This window comes from Sparus aurata, chromosome 19, assembly GCF_900880675.1.
Source record: "Sparus aurata chromosome 19, fSpaAur1.1, whole genome shotgun sequence".
In the NCBI taxonomy this organism is placed as follows: Eukaryota; Metazoa; Chordata; class Actinopteri; order Spariformes; family Sparidae; genus Sparus; species Sparus aurata.
In genome coordinates this window covers 1,615,582-1,636,122 of record NC_044205.1, presented here as the reverse complement: position 1 = coordinate 1,636,122, position 20,541 = coordinate 1,615,582, and the positions used below count along the sequence as shown (strand labels likewise).

General features: G+C 40.4%; 1 protein-coding gene and 1 long non-coding RNA gene across 2 annotated transcripts in view; both read right to left on the bottom strand.

The window, feature by feature from the left end:
* LOC115570251 (phospholipid phosphatase-related protein type 5-like) overlaps positions 1–20,541 on the bottom strand; it is a 304,040-nt gene that overhangs the window by 43,731 nt on the left and 239,768 nt on the right. The gene's annotated exons all lie outside the window — the stretch shown is intronic.
* On the bottom strand, positions 10,114–12,178 carry LOC115570257 (uncharacterized). The gene is made up of 2 exons (XR_003981731.1): positions 12,133–12,178; positions 10,114–11,187 (listed from the first exon to the last, which is right to left on the bottom strand). It is a non-coding gene; the product is annotated as an uncharacterized LOC115570257 (long non-coding RNA).

Here is a 20,541-nt window from a genome sequence, read left to right as displayed (position 1 = left end):
CCATCCAGAGTTTGCTATTTATTATGTCAAGAAAAGTTTATAGACAGTTAAGCAACCGTTCTGAACCATTTATTTTAATGAATGTTTATCCACACAATTCTAGAAGGCACATACCTGCTTACCACGGTATCACTGCCTCCTTCACATGGTGGAGAGTCTTCCTCAACACTTATGTTTTCAGCCTCCTCCTGCACTATAAGGGCAGTGGTAATGGGAGCCTCACTCTCTTCACACTTGCTGTCAGACTCACGTGAAGGACCCGCTGCTGAAGCTGCAGCATCGGTGCTGATAGCCCCTGCAGCAAACATCTGCGTAACTGATTTACTTTTAGCAGCCTGTGCTGCTAGAGCTTTTCTTTTCCTTTCCCTCAATTTTTCTGCACCGCCTTTGCATTTTTTACTTTCCCTCTCCATTTTTGTTTTTCGTGTGCTGGTGTGTTGTTTTTTTTTTCTCTCGCTCTCTCTCATCATCGACTCCTCATCATTAAAAGTGATTGGACGAGCAGGGTCTAGAACATGTTTGGGTGGGACTCCTGGGCCTCTGTAGCCTCTCATAGGGCCATTGGGCCAGGTATTCTTTAGACAGACAAGCCACTGGGCCAATCGTCACCTCTTGGCTGTGTCTGCAGCTGAGCACTGTGAGCTGAGCTGATGCATGTGTCTCTCCCCGGGCCGGGAGAGTTACAATAGTTCGCAAGGCAAGGCGAGGCATGGCAAAAAAAATAAAAAAAAGTTACATAAATAAATAAAAATAAAATAAAAAACGGCCATCCATCGGCCCATTAGTGACCGGCCCACCGGTAAAATTCCCGGTATTCCCGATGGCCAATCCACCCCTGGTCTATACTCAGGGTGTTTGTGGATCCAGATTCCTCTGCCCAACACATCGTCCATCAACTGGATCTGCAGTTCTGAGTCGATAAACCGCGGCCATGTCATTAAGAATGTTTTAAGAAAGAGGCAAGTATTATAATTTCATAATAAAATAATAATTATAGATTCCCCAAAAAAAATTTCTTGACCTGCGTCTAGATGAAAACGTCCAATCAACGTCGCGTCACGTCGTGACTTTAATTCGACTGTTTTTCAACATGATAACATTAGGGGGAATACGATCTCAAAGAGTACATATTTAACTGAAAAAACACTGTCAAGAATTATTTCCTCTACCTACTGCTGGGTCGAGATGAAGATATCCAGTCATGTCGGGACGTTTATTTCACGTCTGATTAACGTCAGGCAGGCACGTTGATTTGATGTCTATCTGAGGGGCTGAAATGACCAACATCATTTCCACAGCTCTTAGACGGCATCAATTATTTTGTTTCAACATTGTTTAGACAACATATCAACCCACACGAATGTTAAAGACTATTTGAAATGATGGAAACATGTTTGTGAATTAAAGAAAACAATGTAGTATCATGTATATTGGCAATGTAGGCTGAAATTTTTGTGATTCTAGCATCCATCTAGGAACTATTTTTCCTCGCGTAGTTAGCGCACCTAGCGGTTTCCGATGCATGCGCAAGAAGGAGAACTTGGCAGTGGCAATTGACGAGGAGAGACTGAGACCGACATGTGTGAAAGGTGAGTTACGAAATGTACTCTAATTTAAAATGAAACTGTGTTTGGTGAGACATTATACGTTTATCAATTGCATGTTAAACTTTTGATTTTGTTGCTGCATCGTGTATTGTTACAGATAGCTGGTTTTTGCTTTTATTCGTAACCGAGCGGCGGCTAGCAGCCAAAATGGCTGCCGTGTGAAACAGCCGTGTGTCCAAAAGCCTTTTCCCGTGCATTGTGCAGTGACCCTTTGGAATAAATGTTGTACCTGTTCTTCTTTTCTTAGTATTTTAGGCTTTGAGAACGACAGGGTTGATAGCTTCGAGCGAAATGGACTAGCCGAGAGTTGGCTCACAGGCTACGTGAGGCGAGGACAAACAATGTCCGACTAGGCCCTGTACTGTTTTCAATCCCTTAACCCTCTAAAACATGTTTTACAAAACATTTAATCACTTCTGAACCGTTTACGGTAGGTATAGGGTCTGTGTAATCACATAACTTGTATGGGAATAGACGCCAAACTGAGCCTAGCATCGATGCTAAACCGGGCCTAGCATCGAGCAGTGCAGCTCTGTCACACAGCCACCTGTTAGATTGACAGAGAAGTACGTGTCCACCCAGAAATAACACCTTTTATGGCTCAAAGTGTGTGAATATTCTTACTCCAACTAATTAAATATATCAAAATGTAAAGAAAAAAGTCCTATAGTGTCTCAAAACATCATATTCATTTGGTGTCTCAAAATGGAGCTCGACTGGATCTTTACATGGACTAAAGACTGTAGAATAGTCATACTTTGTGCCATCTTCTTCAAATTTGAAACAAATGTTCACTGATAGTGTGGCTACAGCCTCATAATGTCATTGACATGCTCAGATGAAGCCACAAGCAGTTATTCATCCTGAAACACATTTTTTATTTTAGGCATACTAAAATGTTTACATTGTTTTTGACTTCAGAGGCCCATTACTCTATCATTTTAATTTTGGCATGTCGCTTTAGGCGTGTTTGCTTCAAAATGAAGCTAGGGCTGAAGAGATTAATCAATGTCACTATCTCTCTACATATAAAACAAATCTATTCGTGTGTCTCTGTACCTCGTATAGGCCTGTTTTGATAACTATTTGTCCAATTTACCTCACTTCACAGGTTTATTGTGAGAGGTTTTATATCGAGAAATAACGAGAGGCACACCAGGTGAGATACGCACACCAGGTGAGATACACACACACATACTGGGGGGGGCTTGAATGAATATATGAATACAGCCTCAGAGCCGTCCGCCCCTATTTTACGCAGTTGTGATGATGCTTGGACAGAGGAGCTAATGCATAACAGCAGCAACGGTGAGGAATATCTTCAAATTCATTCTATAAGAGTAATCGATTACGAAACTGTGGCACATGTTTGAAATGAAATGGAATTGTCCTTTAAAAAAAACCTCTAATGTACTATTGTGCTCCCTATGTGAACAGCCAGGCACCTGTGCGAAAGATGTTATGTTTTTTGGACCACACTAGTATTGTCTCAGGTAAAGCATTTGTGTTCTGTCATTACAGATAACCAGAGTCGGTGACAAAAACCTCAGGGATGGCACTACAAAGTGCATGAACAGGTATGTCTTTGCTGGTTTAGCACTGCATCAGTCACAAGCACCAGGAACTTCTGACAGGTGGAAAACATTACCACAGAGCACCCATAGCCCTACCCACTTAAGACAAAAACAATTCCAAGTCAAATGACCAAGCCCTGCGAAAACCCAAAGACTTTACACCCAAAACAGCACCACCATCAGGATTAGCTATCACACACACACACGCACCAAAACAACTGTTGTCCATATAATTTAATTTGATGTGTCATTTGAAACACAGGTAAATCAAAGGAATTTACCAATTTAAAAATGTCAAACTACAAATACTGAAAGATTGACAACATTTAATATTTTATAAGGTGCAGAATTTTTGTCAAGTAGACATTGGAAATATGTTGTAGTCCTTAAGTGTGGGTGGTGTCGGGGCCAGCAGAGGGAGTTTAGATTGAGTGGAACAAAAACACATTTTAATGTAAAAGTTATAGTACACAACTTCTTATATTACTGATCCAATGATGTAAATGACAAACTCTTGGTGCTGTTTTTATTTCGTTATATGTACAAAATGCTAACATGAATTTTGTCTTACAGGCTCATGACGAATGGAGTCATGGCGAAATACAACATGCATGGAGGGGGACAACGTGACAAACTGCCTTTTAAGGTGACAAAGCTGAGTCATGTGATCAAGTGTAAGAAACTAAGATTGATATAACTGAAATCACTGAATGGGCTTCATTTACATGTGGCTATCCTGGGCTCAGCTGGGCTACCATAGCACAGACTGTTAATGCCTACTGACTTTATTAGGAACCATCAGATTCAGGCTACTGGGTGGCTCTAAGAAGTGGTTCTTTCATTACTCTTTCAACTCCCAAAACAAAGTGTTCCTGCCATCTATAAAGTGCATTTAACATCTAAATAGGCGCTCTGTACAAATGTTTAATTTTTTCTTATGCCCTCTCTCCAGTTGCTGTGAAGAGATGGAGCATGAAGGCCACGGACGCAGAAATAGAAAGCATTATCCAGACCCACCTGAAACATGCCCCAGCAAGGAGCGGGGACAAGGGGCAGACCCCCACTGGACTTTAATTCAATAAACATTTGTTACATTAAACATGTTCATTTTTTATTCGAGTATTCAATATATAGATAACTCGATACATATATCTGTTCCTGAATGCTGTCTTTTTTACCTAAGATTAGTCCATGTACTACTTTTATTTTACAGTATGGGTGACCATCACTCGGGTATTTTTAACTTTATCACAGGTGAGTTTATTTGCTATCGAAGTTTCAACCAGGTTCACCATTCCTGTGATATTTTAAGTTGGCAAAAGTGAAATTTGCTGTTGTCTATTAGACTTTTTGACCTCGATGCAGTTTGAAGAATTGTTTGCTGAAATTGAGAAGTTAATTCAAATAGTTGTACATTAGAGCATTGAGAATTGCACATGTATACAGCACAAGAGCTGTGCTTGTCATAGAATTTATGGATGTGGTAATGCCAGTTATGTAGGCACAAGTTCTAACCCTCAGTTTAGGTAAACAACTTTTTTAAATGCAATACATGTGTATTTTGACAAAGGTTGAAATGTCGTCTATTCGACTTTGAAACAACGTAAAATGATGCCGTCTATTAGCCATCGAAATGATGTCGGTCATGAGAACGATGTCAGAGAAACTTTCATTTCAGCACCTCTGGTAGACGTTGAATCAACCTGCCTGACCGATGTTGATTGGATGTGAAATAGACGTCAAAATGTTTACTGGGTTATTGCAACAAACAAACCAAACCAATCTACCAAACACTTTAAATAGGAATAATGCCTTTAAAATCTGTTAACTAGCTAATAATGATAATATTGATTTATTACTTCTCCACGGTCCTCCCAGCCCGAGATAAACCAAAGCCGCTTTTCCTCTTCCTCCACAAGCAGGAGGATTATTAAAGGAAATCAGGAATTCCTGTAGCTCAAACATATCTGACAGTCAAACTTTACTCTTGTAACTTTCACGGACCTGGGCTGCAGAAATAGTGAAGTACGGTTAGGGGCAGGAACATCTGCACAATAATTGCACAGACACTTTAAGAGGAGCAATCGCACTTTATTGAAGGCACATTTGTACACGTGTTTATTGATTATTTGTCACCATATTATTATTCGTATGTTGTACCTCTGGTGACCCTTTTTAAATGTTTTTAATTGTCTGATAGTCGTATTCTTATTGGTCTGTGTGGTGTGACTGCAACAAGTGCATGTTAGGCTGATCACTATGGCAACTTTTGCACAAGGATTACTCCTGGCACTGATTGTTTTGGAACTGTTGGTGACTTATCAAACAGCTGCTCATACACGCGAGGAGACTAAGCTGTCATTGTGTTACTCCGCACACACACTGATATCCCTCGGTCCTATGGGAGCGATCCCACCGGCTGATCTGCCCGATGATCTGAATATGGCAGCGTCTCCGGAGAAGAGGAAACAGACCCCCTATGCCCAGCCTGTTACTCAGCAACGCTAGATCGCTGAAGAGCAAAATGGAGGAACTCCGTGTGAACAGCAAATGTTTGTTTTGAGTACAGAGAATCAAGCATGATGGTGTTCACAGAAACCTGGTTCCACCAATGTATTCTCGACTCCCCCTTTGAGCTGGAGGGATTCTCTCTCATCCGAGCAGACAGAACAGAGCTGTCAGGGAAGAGCCGAGGGGTCGGGGTCTGTTTGTAGAGATTGATGAGGCTACAGAAGTAATAACAGACTACATACATTTCTGTGCAGACAATGTGGTCACTAAAAAGGACATTACTGTGTATCCCAAAAATAAGCCCTACATAACCAAGAGTGTAAAGGATTGTTCTAATAGGAAAAAGCTAGCTTTTAAAAATAACGATAGAACGGGACTGAAAATGGTGCAAAGATAACTCAACCAGAGGCTGTGGGAAGCCAGAAAGCATCACAGGGACACTATAGAGCAGACTTTTATGTCAATGGATTCAAAAAAGCTGTGGGACTCTATGAAAGCCATCACAAATATGAACACCACTAAGAAGCGCCTCAGTACTGATGATGATCTGGGGAAGGCAAATGAACTCAATGACTTTTTTCTCAGGTTTGAAAACCATGACTTTTCTGAGGAATGTAATAATGTCATGGAAACTATTTTAACTGATGTCAGCTGTAGGATTGTAATTGACCCACTCAGGATTAGGTCTATATTTAAACATGTGTGCACTAAATAAACTACTGGCCCTGATGGCATTTCTGCGCTGCTCTTAAAGGCATGTGCAGAAGAGCTCACTCCAGCTTGGTGCCCCATCTTTCAGCGGTCTGTAGACTCACACACTGTTCCTGCCCTGTGGAAAAAAATCCATCATAGTTCCTGCACTGTAATAAGTCTTTCAGTGGTATTGTCCATTTTACTTTATTTTTTTAAAGTATATTTATTCCAATAAATCAATTTATTTTTCTTTTTTAGTTTTTTGAGTTATCTCTAAGTAAAAAGTGGGAATATTTTCGTAACTCACTTTTTTGTGATAAAATTAATTTTATTGGACTTCAACATAAATTGATTTCACAAAACTCAGTTTAAACGTTAATATCAGACGTAAAACGTCACGACCCGCCCACCTGCAGCAACGGAAGAACAAGCCCAGGCGGGCAGGCAGGCTTCACTGTCCAATGTCCCAGGATGTGAAGACACGTTTTTTCGCGGGGCCTAAGGAAAATGCTTTACCAAACTCATGTAAGTAACAATTAATATTGTTAAAAGTCAGATTTTGCCAGAATTTAAATTTGTAAATTTGCAATTTGCAAAAGCATGGCTCTGTTTCCTAACGTTATATTTTGTTTGCTACTTTTCCCGTTGCCAGCCGCCATTTCGAATGTGCTCTTACCTCCAATAGCTCATTAACTTCAACCAAACACTGTTTATACCTGTGCAGTTTATAATTAGAGTTTTCTTTGCGTGGTAGTTTAATATTTTAATGATATAGTGACATGTACAAAAAAATATTGGTGCTTCGAGGTGGTATTTGGCAGTGTATGCTGCCACACACACAAACACGAAGGTACTGGCAGGCGAGGGATAATCGTTTGGAGCTGAATGTGGTGTGTTTTTTATAATCTTCAGTCCTTTATGCCCTCTCGGCATATTTATTTCACGGTGAAGTGCGGATCGATGTGCCGCCTTCTCAACAGCATGGCTAACACAGAACAACTGGCGCTCACTAGGAGTGTCGTGACGTCATGTCATGTACGTACTGTAACCCTTTCACAATAAAGCAGTACAGCATATCAGTCTACTGTAATACAGGGAGTTACAACACAGTCCTTATGAAAAGGATCTCTAGTGTCATAAATAATTGTGTTTTTCAACTTCCACAATTAGCCTAATATCTCGTCGCCCATGGTGCCGAATCTCTGAGACTCTGACGTAATAGTAATTAATTAATTAATTAATAATCCCTCCCTAAGAGAGTCAGACACCCCTCCTTCTGTAACCTGACTCAAGCAAAAATACGGACAATCATTCTTCTTTTTTGGTTTGTTTTTGTTTGCACTTTTTGCACATTATTTAAACTGTACATTGATCTTTTACATATTGTTGACGCACTAAACTCACTATCCATGCGTACCGGGGACGCACCTCATTTTTCCCATGAAAAACGATACATTGTGAACATTAAACAACTCGTGTTTAATCACAGTAACTGGCAAAAGAAACCTTGTTGCTAGCAGACCGGACAAGCGCTATTTAATCCTCTGCGCATCTACTCGGCGCAGACGTGATCCCCTGTACAAAGTATCGCGACATGCTAATTTAGCCGCTACCAAAACAACTAGCCTGTCACCGCTGATTTCCTTTCAACCAGGGGCGTCGCAATGAAAAAAAAATCTGCTCTTTTTGATCGGTCTCGATGCGGTCTCGACTCCTTAAAGACTCGGTCTCGACTTGGTCTTGCCACCTAAAAGACTCGGTCTTGACTCGGTCTCGGCTGCATGTAAAAACCTATGGCCTCGGTCTCGACCCTTTAAAGACTCGGTCTTGACTCGAACTCGACATATGCGGTCCCGTTCCCATCACTAATATATATATATATATATATATATATATATATATATATACATATATATATATATATATATATATATATATATTGTTCTTAATATATGTTGCTTGTATATCAATTTTCAAATTTTCCCCTGGGATTGTTAAAGTATTTCTGATTCTGATTCTGATTAATGTTGATGTGAAGTTGTGATTATCTATACTAGTGCAGTGCCCGTAAGAAAAGTGTATTCCTATAAAAAAGTGGGAGGTTAAGTAGCTTTTTCATGGATGGCCAAATGAGGCTGTGTTTGAAGGTGGGACGTCAGGGATATTTAGGTTTGTTGTGAAATCCCCAATATTCCAGGGTATAATTGGCCGTTTTTGACTATTTTTGATTTTGCCATTATATTTCACCTTAAAAACTATTTACTTGGTGTCATTATTTTCAGCACAACCTCACATGTGTGACTGTACAGTTATTTTTTTATTTTGACATACTGTATTAACACAATGGACCTAAAATCACAAAAAAAAAACATAAAATCCGAGTAGAAAAAGTTAGATTTTTTTACTGTGAAAACCACAAATATGTTTAACAAACCATTCTTTTTTTTTTTTTTTTACTTATAATGCAAATATAAATTGTTGTTTGCTAAATTTGTGCATACATTTTAAACATTTACAAAGTTATATGTAACTATTTACATTTAAATGCAGGCAATGCTCAGGACTGCCTGAGCTCCTTCCAGCTGAATTAAGAGCTGGACTGCCTGCTCCACATTCAGCTTCTCCTCATTGTTCTGACTAATTAAACAAAAAACCGACTCCACTACACACTAAACACACTAAACCAAACACTACATAACACTAACTATACACTCCAAACACGCTAAATGTCACAAATCTCTCAACTCTCAATATCGCTGTCTATACACCGACCGTCGTTGCCTGTCATTCATCCGCCTACGTCCCTCCCACAACTTCTTGTTCCTCAACAACCAAACTTGCTGCTTGGACACTTTCGTGACAAAAGCCCGTTTTTACCGTTTCTTCCTGCACCAGACACAAAGCAAACGTGATGGCAATGTTTGCGAAAAAGCGTGGCGGACATTATTTACCCTAAGTCCAGTTTTGGATGTGCCAATGCGTCCGGTCCGTCGCCTCGGGAGGTGGGCCGTGTAGCTAGCGGCTAGCTACACACGAACATCCACAGATTCCGATTCCACTTTGTTGTCTGCGCGTCTCCGGATCTCCTCAGACCCGAACAGACTCGGTCCGGACTCGTTTCTTCAGGTATGTTGTGGGCTTGAGCTCTGCAGTGATTGGCTCTGGCGCGCACGTGGACACAGTGTGCAGTGATTGGCTCTGGTGCGCACGTGACTGTGGTGGCTCCAATCAGGGGCGGATCTAGAAAAATATTTATGGGGTGGCGAGAGGGGGGCAGGAATTTTTGAGGGGTGGCAACATATGGTTGACGTATATATACTGAATTTAATCACAGTACACGGGCTGCCATTTACAAACTCACACAGACAACTTTATCTCATGCAATCAATGTCTTGCATTTGAGGTTTCATGTGAAAAAGTACATATTAGGAATAAGTGACCATACAACGTGATCTCTATTAATAGGAGATGGAAGTATGGTAACACTACTATAGATTGGCCATTATCACAGGGAAGGCATTAAGGTAAGACACAGGTGATTAGTGGCAGATGTGTGAGAGAGGAAGCAAACAGATTTGACTGTGTCAGAGTGCCAGTGTTACAGACAGCATTTGTACAAGAAGAAACTATCCAAATAAAAAGTTACCCATGAAGATCTATGGACTGAGCTGTACTAAGGTTAGCATAAATACACTGTAGTAATAAATGGGCATGGCACTCAAACAAGGTACTGGACATCGCTTTTATTGTTTACTCAGAACACACATTCTCCCTATTTGTCCCTCAGTAGCTTGAACACTTTTTGACAGATAAGGTCTTTACTGATAAAGTAATGAGAAATAAAGTACAATATATACAGTATTCACAGCAGTTAAGGGGACATGAAAGGGACACATGCATGTAAATCTGAGCTGCTGTATCAACAAATTACACAAAAAGGCTCACAGAGTTACAAAAGGGTATGTTACATAAGAACATCTCCATAAACCTGAAAAGAAGTCATATAAAAGTCAATTTTGCCCCCAGTCTGAAAAAGTACAGAAACATAGTGTGAGTAGGTTCATACAGGCTGTATACTGTACATGTAAAAGAAGAGACAGTCAAAAACAATAACACAGCTTTTCCCCTATAAATATGTGTAGCAGCGGTGCTCTGAGTCATTAACCTACAAAATGTAGGGGGGTCCGGGGGCATGCCCCCCCGGAAGAAAAAATCTAAATATAACCCTTTAAATAGTGACTACTGGTGAGATTTGTATTGACAGATTGAGACTTACAAAAAAGGGCAGAATGCAGAAACGTATTTGTTGAATCTAATTTATTTTCAAATACCGCTGCTTATATACTGCTGGTTTGGAGTCAGTGGGCCACATGACATTGAAGATATCGAAAAAACTGCAATAATTTTGTGTTAACATATTTATGCTTAGTAATTTAATGAGGGTCCCTAAATCAGATTCAGCTGGAGGCTCTGGGAGGTGAGCTAACCGTCCTCCTGCTGCTAACACTGGGTGAACCTCAGTAAAGTGGCAGCTGGGACCAGAAACAGAAACCCCTGTCTTTCATTTGAGCTTTTTTCCAGTTATGATAACCCTTGAATGAGATGAAAACAGTCCTTGGAGCATCGGGGAGGGAAAAATGCCTACAAGCAAAACAGTAAGCTGCATCTTTGGATTGCGAGTATTCTAACCAGGGTGAGATTTGTACCAGTCGCTGCAGAAGATTCTCCTGGCTCCTGGAGGGACTCAGGGAAACTCTCTTGCTTTGGCTGCACTGGCACCTTACACCTGGACATGGATACGTCTAGAAGATGGAGGGGAGGAAACATTAAAACTGCATTACATCTGAACTAATTATATAATATAACTGGTAAAAACACAATCAATTTAGAACCATCATTGATTAGTTATAACCATCAGACTATGTTAACACACACTAACATTTTAGCCTGGGAGAGTATTTTTAGGTTATTTTTGGGAATTTAAGCTGAGCAATAGAACTAAAATACATTGTACACAGAATATTAAAACTCTGTCCCCATCTCATCACACTTTCACACTTACAAGTTTCTCCAATTATTCATATTCAAGCAAAGATGAATATTTATATATTTGAAGAAGTCCCATTTGCATTTAAGCACTTTTTCCTAAATGCACCTTGATTTTATTAGCAAAATGTCCGTTTTTGTCATTTGTTGTTCTTATTCATATGTAACTTAGTATACTATGCAGCAACAATTTCCATACCATGTGGAGCAGCTGGACTAGAGATGGTTGGTGATGCTCAGGCACTCTGCTTTCCCTTTCAGTGTCTGAGCCCTGCACGTTATCTCGTCTCTCTCTTTCTCCTCCTCATCTCGGTGTTGCTCTCCCTCCTCGTATCTTCATCGCTGTGGTGTTCTCCCTCCTCCTCCTCTCCCTGGTCGCCTTTCTCTCTCTCCTTCCACCTCATCTCCTCCTTCTACCTTGCTCACTTCATATGCTACCTTTCCTCTTCATTTCTGTAAGATTCAAAGTAACTTTACTGTGTTTTCCTTGACAGACGTTGAATCAGTATTAGCTTTTGTAGCCTAACGTTAACTTACTTTACACAGAAGTGACGTCAGACCTAGCTCACATTACATGTATAATTAGCGAAATAACGTTCTTCAACCTGATTTTTATCATCTCAAAATCAGCATCGCAACTATACTAGCACTGTGCTATCGATATTATTTAATTTCTTGATAGATAGTTAATCAGTTTTTACCTCTTTCCTCCCGTGTCTCCTTTCCTCGCGACTCCTGGCTCCTTCGTATGGAGGACCAAACCTGACATAAGTATAAATAAATAAATAAATAAATAAATGCATAAATGCATAAATAAATACATAAATAAATTAAAAAATGCTGAAATAAATGTATAAATAAATAAATGCATAAATAAATACATGCATAAATAAATGAATAAATAAATAAATGCTGAAATAAATGTATAAATAAATAAATAAAAGTATAAATAAAAGAATAAATGCTTTTTATTTATTTATACAGTTCTGTTCACCTACATTTATTTATTTCTGTATTTCTGTTCACCCACATTTATTTATTTCTGTATTTCTGTATTTCTGTTCACCTACATATATTTATTTCTGTATTTCTGTGTCCATATGTAAATGAGGAGGTAGGAGGTCGTAACCTCAGTCAAGAGCATGATTGGTCAAATCGGAGAGCCAGACAAAAGCAAACGATTCCTGATCTCAAGCCTCGCTCTCTGTAACGTTGTAAAACAGCTCCAGTTAGCTTAATGGCCTCGACCAGTGTGACAGGTTAACTGGCGTTCATTTTAACTTGCGAGGGTCCCAGATTTGCTGGTGGTGTGGTTTGAGAATCCTGTCTGGAAAGCCATGTCCGCTAACCAGGAAAAACATTCTGCTCATCGCTCCAAGTCATGTATACGTGTATTCGTTTTGACGTGGCTTGAACACTTCTATCCACACGGAGAAGCCGGGGCTGCGACTTGCAAACCACTGCTAGACGAGCGCTACAGAGCACAAATCGTCCAAAAGTGCATGTTGTCGGTCTCATATCTTTGTCGTGAATCTCTGTACTCTTAAACAACTCACGTGTGGAACAGTATTAAGCATTTGTTCACGCCGAGCGGCTCGAGAGCGGCGTGGACACCGCTGTTAGCAGTTAGCTGCTAGTTAGCTGTTAGCTGCTCGCTGTAGCGCTAAGAGCGTAGCGTCCAGGTTAACTATTGACACATCTTACCACCGAGAGTGAGATACATGTCTGGGCATTCCTATGAACCATTGTCGCTACTGGTGTTTGTATCACAGGTTGATCTGGACGTCTCACGATTTGCCACAGCTGATTGACCTCACGCTGAGCTCGGGCTGGATGTCAACGTACTCTGCAGACTGTTTGACTAGCAGGCTGTATGACAGTGTACAGTTTTCACACACTGACTTAGCTTCAGCTTAATAACGATGTATGCGGCTCGGAACGATGGCTTTAAGCGACCATTTGAACAGTGCGGAATGAAAAATACCCGATGGTAACCGGTGTCACAAGGTAGCCTGGACGCTGCGCTACAGCGAGCAGCTAACAGCTAACATAAGAGCTAAAAGGGGTCTCCACGCCGCTCTCGAGCCGCTTTGCGTGAACAAATGCCTCAGCCTGTTCTACCCATGAGTTATTTGAGAGTACAGACATTCACGACAAAGATATGAGACCGACAACATGCACTTTTGGACGATTTGTGCTCTGTAGCGCTCGTCTAGAATACACATATACATGACTTGGAGCGATGAGCAGAATGTTTTTCCTGTTTAGCGGACATGGCTGAGGACCCCTCTCTCTCCAGACGGGATTCCTCAAACCACACCACCAGCACACCTGGGACCCTCGCAAGTTAAAATGAACGCCAGTCAAATTCATAACTAAACCAGAGCTACATGAACAAATGTCAACAACTGCAGCTAACAGTTAGCTGAGCGGGCTTGCTGGTAGCCAGCAACATTCCTGTACAGTGTACAGGAATCAGCGCTGCTAGTAAGGCAGAAGTAGTAGACCCTCATCGAGCACACTCCTGTAACCAATCATGCTCTTGACTGAGGTTAGGACCTCCTACCTCCTCATTTACATATGGACACAGAAATACAGAAATAAATATATGTAGGTGAACAGAAATACAGAAATACAGAAATAAATAAATGTAGGTGAACAGAAATACAGAAATAAATAAATGTAGGTGAACAGAAATGTATAAATAAATAAAAAGCATTTATTATTTTATTTATACTTTTATTTATTTATTTATACATTTATTTCAGCATTTATTTATTTATTCATTTATTTATGCATGTATTTATTTATGCATTTATTTATTTATACATTTATTTCAGCATTTATTTATTTATTCATTTATTTATGCATGTATTTATTTATGCATTTATTTATTTATACATTTATTTCAGCATTTATTTATTTATTTATGTATTTATTTATGCATTTATGCATTTATTTATTTATTTATTTATTTATACTTATGTCAGGTTTGGTCCTCCATACCTTCGCTTCACGCCATTCAGTTTTCCAAACGAAGCCGTCTCTTGCTCTGACGTTATCTCGTGCTGCATTCACTGCAGTCGGACATTGGAGATTCGCGCTCGTAGATGTCAAATTGGCCATAACTTTTCTTTGGATTTGTTGCTGCCAACTGGGGTGGCAGCGGGGGTGGCAAGGCTTTCTTTTAGGGTGGCATTTGCCACCCCATGCCACCCCGGTAGGTCCGCCCATGGCTCCGGTGGACAATGCTTGCAGAATTTGTGAAGCATTTATGAAATAATTTATTCACGGTATCATTGCAGTCCAAGCAAATGCTTAGTTGCACACCACTGAACCACGCAGCAGCCATGTTGAAACTCTCAGGTCAGTGTGATCCTGATCCGCAGAGATATTTGACTCACAGACACATACACACACAGACAGACAGACAGACAGACAGAGATTCCTTGCTTTTATAGAGAGATGAACTCCGTATTGTGTTTTATTTTGAAAGGGGGCGGAAGTGTATTACGTTGATTCTGTGTCGGGTTTCCTGTCTGATGCGATCTGCTCTGTTGAGCTTCACGCGATTTAGCAATGGCTCCATTAAAAATAGAACTGCAACTGTACAATTAGCGTGATATAGCGCATTTACTGTTTATTAGCGGTCAAGCGCGACCTGTCCATGCGCCCGTGTGTGTATGTACGTGTGCATGTGTGTGTGTACGTGCGGTGCGACGCGACGCGAGAGAGTCGGCAGGTGGAGGGGCTGACTGGCAGAGATAAGAGATGGTGAAACGCTGTTTATTTATTTATTTTTTTCTGTGAGAGACTGTGGCAGGCCTGATGGGAAACACTGAGGTTGCTTTATGGTATTTTTGTAGGCATAACCTGGAAGTTGGCACCACCCTGGCTCCTTTTGATAGGAAGTCATTTGGGTTTTTACATGGTGTTTTGGATATTGCCATAGAAAACAAGCTCTGTGTGTCACATAAATCATTATTTTATGTCTTGTTCAGCAGGATAATCTTAACAAAAGAGTATATTAGGGTGTAAAAAACTGATCTTAGGGACTCTCATCAGGCTTATATCCAAGACGTTAGAGATGAACCATAACTTGTCTTTTTTTTCTATCTCTCCAATGACAGCTGGGATGGCCCTGTAAATTGTGCAGCACTGTTGTACCAACCAAGAGTGACATTTTAAAGCATTACAGACTGCACCATGGGACCTTTGGACACAGCCATGCCTTGCCTTGCATTCATATAGGTTGCCCATGCTCTGTTAAATCTGTCAAGATACCATCCAGAAGTCAAATTCCTCAACTCACCTCGAGTAAGCCCTTCATTCACCTGTCCTCTGTGTAAAAAACCTGGATTTCCTAATGAAAAGGATGTTTTTGAACACATAGGTCATCATCTCAAGAATAATGAGACTGTGAAATGTGTCTTTGAAGGTTGCGATCACCAAACTAATGTGTATGGGACTTTTGCAACGCACAAACACAGGAAGCATGCTCCACATACGTCACAAGATTTCAAACCAGGGGTTATCTCCGAGTTACCAGAGGAAGTACTTGATTTTGAAGACTCTGAAGAGGGTGGTGACCACAGTGGTGCTAATTATGAAGGTAGTAGCACTAATGCACACTACGATGAGGAAGATGGAAGCAATGTCGTAGAGTATATAGCGTCCCTCTTGTTGAAATTAGAGCGTGTTCATAATGTTTCAGTTCGGTGCATTGATGAATTGGTTGATGATCTTCACTTTATAGCAAGTTCTGCCCCCATTTCTTTAGTTAAAAGTGTTATTGTTTCACACTTTAAGAAAAATAACCAAACCATTGATGAAACTTCTGTTACATCTTTGGTGGAAGAATTGTGCAAATCCAATCCCCTAAGCATGCTGCCTACTCCTGGGGTTGATATATGCACTTTATCTTGAGTATCCATCCAAACTTTCCAAAACATTTGAGGTGTTTCAAAGACTTTTTGTGGGACTCGACACACTGTGCCCAAAACCAACCCCCAAATTCATGACTCTCAAAAACAAGCTTCTAGCCTAGGCAGTCGGCCATGACTGTCAGCTTGCACTTATAAACAGCTATTTTCTTGTGTCTGTTCAAGATCATTATACAATGTTCATTGAGTGGAATTCTTCAGAATGTTGTAACGGTTTGTCCTGTTCAGGTTTTATACAAAGCTGCAGGTCATCGTTTCTGATGTGTAAATTGTTAAGTTTTTTATGTTTTATACACACTAAATTGCCCCACTGTGAAGCTGTAACTGGTCAGAAGATGCTTTAATATGATGTACACAGTAAAAAATTGTACTCTGAATGTTCTGCTAAGCAGCACATAATAATCTGAGGTCATGCATTCTTGTATGCACTAAATACAGATGTTCTTGACTGTTTATATGGTGCAGCTCATTGCCACTGTTTGGATATGGCTTGTAAAGATGTTTTTATATTATGTACATGGTAAACAAACAAACAAAAAACTGCTGTGAAGGTTTGCAAATGTTTTATTAATAATATGTACACAGTAAAAAAATATATATAATCTGCAGGTCTTTTTTTTTTTTTTTTATGTTTATACACACTAAATTGCCCCACTGTGAAGCTCCAGCTGGTCAGAAGGAGGGATCTGTGAGTTGTTTAAGTTAAAATCTTTCAAAATATTCACACTAAGACACTACTGTGAAGGTGTTCTGCTTGTGAATTGTTACAGAAGTACAGATAATCTTGATGTTAAATTGTTTTAGTAGGAAACTGTACTGTGAATGTTCTAAGTAAAACTTGAGATGCTGAGGTCATGCATTCTTTTGTGCACTAAATACTGATGTTCTTGACTGTTAATACTCTCCAGCTTATTGACACAGTTTGGATATGGCTTGTGAAAATGTTTTAATATTAAGTATACGGTTAAAAAAAGAACTGTACTGTGAAGGTGTTCTATGCAGCACTTTAAAAAGTTGAGGTCATGCATTTTATGCACTAGATGTTGACTGTTCATACTGTCCAGCTCATTGCCACTGTTTTGATATGGTAATGATTTAATAAAGGTTGGAATTTGATATGTCTTGATTTTATTATTATTATGCTAACTAATTATTTTAAGCAGTTTCCATTTTCAAAACAAAGAAAGGGTGAACTGGTCAAAATTAATGATTTTTTCATTTAAATGTTACTTATTTCAATTAAGTCTTGTGTGTTTAGTATGCTGACCTTTTTTACATTGATTTTACTCAATTTCTTGGCTTTTTCTGTAAACGCAACTTAATCTTTTTGCATACATCAAAATGCATATTATTAAGTTCTCCTCACTCAAAAAAACAATTAGTTGACTAAACTTACAAAAAGTGGTTGGAAAATGTTGCCTTATTTTTATTGAGTTAGATCTAGGCAACAGTTTTTACAGTGTGGGCTTTTAACACACTTCAACCCCATCTGCTCATCTCAAAACTGAGGCAGATGAGCGTCAACCCTTTTTTAATCGAGCGGTATTTTTCCTTTTTAACCAATCAAAGTCAGCAGGTAAGAGTCAATAATACCCTCTATTTTTTTTTATTCTAGCACCTCAGCCTATTTTTCTGAAATAGAAAACTTTGTGCAATGGTGTGATGCTCACCACCTCATTTTGATTGTTAAAAAACTAAAGAGATTGTCTTAGACCCGAGATCAGTAGGGGACCATAGTCCTGTTGTCTTACATGACTCACCCATTGAGCAGGTCAGCTCATACAAGTATCTCGGAGTTCACTTAGATGACACTTTTAGTTGGTATGTGCATGTTGAAAGTGTGTGCTCTCATTTACAGTAGAGACTGTATTGTCTGTGCAGACTGAGAGCGTATGGGGTGGACAAAAGCATCATGTTTTTATTTTACCAGGCAGTACTAGAGAGCTTAGTCAGATATGAGATGTCATCCTGGTATGGCAACATCACTGCAAAACTAAAAACTAAACTCGCTCGTCTGGTGCACACGGCCATGAAGGTGATAGGAATAAGTGACTATCAGACCTTGCACTTATTAACAAACTGTTCTTAGGCAAGCCCAGAGGATAGTGACTGACCCATCCCATATTCTTCATTTAGAATATGACCTCCTACCCTCGGGCAGACGATATAGAGGATGTAGTGTCTATTTTATGTTAATTGACCACAGGAAGTCCATTGGCATATTAATATTAATGCTTGTGTAAGTCTGGAACCGTATTCTTTTCAAGACTGTGTTTAAAAATCCTTTTTTTACCACAAATTTGAAGGTTATTTTCAATGTTGATTCATTTTCTCATAAAAGTGAAATGCTTTCAGTGTACCACAGGTGAATACATTTCAAAGTGTAATCATATAAGAAAGAATAAGACACAATTATTATTGCAAGGCAATTTTTATAGTATGTCAAATTGTTAGAAGAATGATATAGTCAGTTTGTACAAAACTCTTAAAGGCTTGCTTAGCATAACAAAAAACAGCAATAACATAAAACAACAGTGAATTCTCATGGTTGAATTCTCAGCAAGAGCTGTGGTTCCAGCCGCGTAGATGAAGCTAGACAGCACCTTTTCTAGAATGGTACCAAGTCTCTTGAGAACCTGCCTTCCCACCCAAGCTGCACTGATTCAGCACATTAAAAGAGCGCTGCTGCAGGCCAGCTTCTACTGGAATCAGGTAACCGCTGTCCAGCAAGATATCCCAGAGTTCAATGGATGGGGATGATATCGGGACTCTACGAGCAAGACTTGGGAACCTTCAGGACCAATGACTAAAACCTCTGTTTTGTCCTGGTTAAGCTGTAGGAAATTTGCTGCCATCCATGTATTGATATCTAAAATGCAGTTAAAAAGGACATCAATAGGCCCCGTGTCATCAGGAGACACGGCGATGTACTGTTGCATATCGTCAGCATAACTATGAAAGCTGATGCCGTGCCTCCTGATGACATCGCCAAGTGGAAGCATGTAAAGATTAAAAAGAGTTGGATCTAAAACTGACCCTTGGGGAACCCCACACTTTATTTTGTGGGTTTCTGAGGGACATGAATCCATACTTACAAAGAAGTGTCGATCTGTGAGGTAAGAGACGAACCAGTTAAGAAGATTACCAGTGAGACCGACCAGGTTCTTCAGTCTATTTAATAAAATGTGATGGTCTACTGCAGGGGTTCTCAACCTTTTGCAAGCTGGGCCCCCCCAAAGCTGGTTCATTCCAGTTGGGGCCCCCCCTCCTCCTCTACCCCCCCTCCCCCTCTACTACCCCCGCCCCCCCTCTACACACACACACACACACACACACACACACACACGCGCGCGCGCGCCGTCAGGGGCCCATGAAGGAAGAAGAAGAAAAATCAAAACAAAAACAGCTGTCCAGAATTGCCACAGGCCCTGTTTTTGTGAATGAAATATCTGGGGGCGGGTCGGTAAGGTGACGCTGAGTGACCTTGATGCCTGTCAGTCATGATGAGTCGCGTCTCGTCACCTCTCTGCTGTGTCTGCAGCTGAGCACTGTGCTGCATGTCTCTCTCCCCGGCCGGGAGAGTTATTATACCGTAAAATACCAAATAATAGTCGGGGCATTTATTTGTTTCAATCACTGAACCGACCAGGCATTTGTTTGGGACAGGCATTTAATTCCTTCCTCTCACAAATCCGGAATGAAAATGTCACAAACTTCTCCAGCTTCTCTGTGAATTCTCTGGCATCTTTCTGCAAGTGAAGTTGTTGCAGCGGAGGAAACGATTCAGCCAACCAGCACTCGCTGCAAACTCCTCATCTCTGCTGTCACTCACGGTGGCGGACATTTATTTTGACCTTATCATTTTGCGGGACACTCTCTCGTGGTGTGCCCGTTTGCTGATAACTCATCCCCGCATGTTTATCTCAGGCTCCTCGCTAGCCTTCTTCCTCCCTCCAGCAGGCAGCCTGGTCCTGTTGCTGTCCTCTTCGGACAGACGCTGAAGCTCAGTTTGATTTTTTCATCATCTCTCACTCTCTTGGGGCCGACAGAGAAACGTCTAGCGGCACTCCCGAGTTTTCCTCTGCATATTTTACGACAGAAAGTTTGAATTTCAAGTCGTACTCTTTATTTTTTGCTGCACCGGAGCCATGGCGATCATTAATGTGA